Source organism: Empidonax traillii, unplaced genomic scaffold (assembly GCF_003031625.1).
Source record: "Empidonax traillii isolate 1590-97213 ecotype Southwest subspecies unplaced genomic scaffold, ASM303162v1 scaffold1418:size113040, whole genome shotgun sequence".
Taxonomy (NCBI): Eukaryota; Metazoa; Chordata; class Aves; order Passeriformes; family Tyrannidae; genus Empidonax; species Empidonax traillii.
In genome coordinates this window covers 46712-49814 of record NW_020956611.1, presented here as the reverse complement: position 1 = coordinate 49814, position 3103 = coordinate 46712, and positions in this window count along the sequence as shown.

Genomic DNA, 3103 nt, shown 5'->3' with positions numbered 1-3103 from the left:
TTCAAGCAGCATCCAGGAAAAGAGGGAGGAGAGAATTGCAGAAAGGAATGAGAAGGTGAAAGACAGAGAAGGGTATTGCACTGAACCCTTAGTATGCAAACCAAGGGCCTTCAAGAGAACCTTCAGCATCTCCTGTTCTCTTTCCTGGAGAAACCATTTTAAAATCAATTGTTAACCCTGAGTAGATTTTTTACCTTTAAAGTTTTTTTAACCAACCAAGTAAACAAAGAATTCAGTACTCCATCCTCTTTTCCATGAGGAACTACCAAGTGATTTTGAGGCATCAGCAATCTGCCTGGAAAACTATGGATCCTGAGCAGAGGAGGGAAGATGGTGAAGACAAGGCAGAAGGTTGAACAGTAGAGTGAGCAGCATGTCAGGGAATGCAGACAACAGGGTCCTTTATTTTTATCCAGAAGCCTTTTGGCTTGATAGAACCAAAGAATCCCATTTTATAGGAGGTACCCACAGGACCTGCAGACTTAAAATAGTCACATCTAAATTTTCATCCTGAAAAAAACAATCAGTTGTTTCCATTTGTGTGTGTGTGTGTGTGTGTGTGTTTGGTGGAGGGATGGCACCCAGGAGGATGCAGCTCCAGGTGGACTGGATGATCTCCACGGGTCCTTTCCCGCCCCAAGGACCCCGTGATTCTGTGACAGTAACCTGTGCTACAGGATTTGGATCACGGCAGGAATTCATCATCAGAAAATTCCTCGGGATGTCTAAGAAATCTCCAGGGAATATGTGATGATGTAATTGCTGTTTGATACCTTTCTTATTGCTGTTCCCTATATTCCTCTCTTTGTGAGTCACACTTTTAGTTTTTGAAGGTCACACATTTTTCTTTAGAGCTGTCTTTGAAATAATTACCTTTTTTCCCTCCCACTAAAAAAAAAAAAAAATAATCTGTGATTTATACCTACATCCCATCTCATGCAGCTTTGACTTTTACAGCCTAGAATATTTGTGCCTTTTCCTAAAGTTAAGGGTGCAGATCATTTATCTGTTGGTTTCTAACATTGCTCTAAGGTAGTGGTTTTTTTAATATATTGCTCTGTGGCACCCACCAGGCAACCCAAATGAGTTGCTGCCTAAAGAGCCTACAATCCAAACAGGTAGAGGGTGACAATAGTAGGATCCTGCAGCTATTTTAAAACAACTTCCCAAATTAAATATATATATATATATAAAGGGGCCAGGGTGTTGCTTGAAAACTAATTGGAAAGACAAAATATTTTTTTTGAATACAGTTTTTAAACAAAATATGACTTTCCACGGAGATTGGACAAGGCACAACTTTCCTTTGCACCCTTTGCTGTCTTACCCAGGCACTGTGCCAGGCAAATAGAAAGTAATTAATCTCCTTTCCAATCGTGCTCACTTGGAGGCTGAGCTTAAGCACCCACCTACTCACCAGCCCTTGTCAGCATGTGATTTTTCACCTCTTTTCCCATCCTGCCCCTTCCAGAATTCTACAAAACCCTACCTGTGTGTGTCTGCTGCCCCTCCTTCGCCCAAGAAAGCTCAGCACTGCAAGCCTGGATAAGTGGATTTAACCTTCACCGTGAATATCAATTCTCACGTGATTCAGGCACATAGCTAAGCTTTGCAAGATAAGGGGCTAATTAACTTAATTGCCAAACAAAGAGAGGGAACTCCTACTCAGGTTCACCTGGAATCGTGTGCTCAATTACTTATTTATTTGCCATTTTAGTTTGAAACCAGAAAGTAATGAAAATGTGAACAATAATTCTTCTTTCCCTCCCTCCCCCTTTAAATTTTGATTTTTCAGGTCAAATTTCAGCAAATTTCATCAAGTTTCTGCATGTGGGAGAAAACCAAAAAAAGAAAAAAAAAAAGCCCCAAACACTTTTCTGTGTTTCAGACAGAATTTCAGAGACTCTACTTCCAATTTAAACTAGAAGCAATACTATTAAACAGCAATTAATACATGTTATCTTGGATCACGAAACCTTGGCAGAGAATGTGATAATTAACAAATTGTTCTGTAGAAAGGGGTTCTGAAGCTGGGTGGATTAAGCTCACCACGGTGCAGGCATGTTTAGTAGTGACATGTTTAATGGGATTCTGGTAACCAGGATGATTTAGAACACACCTGATTCCAAGTGCAGCCCTTGGATTAATTTATGAAATATCTGCTCAAATGGTTAAGGTGAAAATATTGCATAAGAAGCATTTCACTAAATCACAGCCTCAAATCTAAACCTGTTTCTCAGAAGAAATGTTTCTAATTTTTTCCCCCCCCAGGAATTTATTCAGGCTTTTTGCAAAATGTATGTGTTGGAATTAAGGTTGTCAGTACTTTTCACCCTGTAAAATGCTCTGAGTTGGCCAGTAGTTATCCAAAAGCACATGGAAGCAAAAATATAATTCTTCCTTCAGAATACTGTTTTTTTAAGCTTTGTTTTATGCCTGTCCTCACAATACTGAAGGGCACTTTTAATGTGCAAATATCCTTTTATCATAAAATTCAGTGTGGAAATGGTCCAGCACTCGTTCATGCTTCTGTCCTGGAGCAGTGAAGAACCATACTTAATAACATATTTGTTATCCATCTAATCACTGAATATCTGCAGATCTTCTGGGCTAATAACAGACTTAGCAGCAGGGAAAAACTCAAGTCAATCATTCCAACTCTGTAGATTTATTGCAGTCTCATCAGCTGTTTCCTTACCCAAAATTTAATGCATGAGAAGTGTGCCCACCCTCAAGACTAATTTGAGGAATTTTAAAGCTTTCAAACAATGTTCAGACAATCACAGAATGGTTTGGGTTGGAAGGGACCATCAATGTCATCCCATTCCAACCCCCTGCCATGGGCAGGGACACCTTCCACCAGCCCAGATTGCTCAGAGCCCCATCCAACCTGGCCTGGGACACTGCCAGGGATGGGGCAGCCACAGCTTCTCTGGGCAACCTGTGCCAGGGCCTGCCCACCCTCCCAGGGAACAATTTCTCCCTGATATCCAATCTAAACTCTGTCAGTTTGAAGCCATTCCCTTGTCCTGTCACTCCTTGGAAATAGTCTCTCTCCATCTTCCTTGTGGGCTCCCTTCAGGTCCTGGAAGGCCACAGTGAG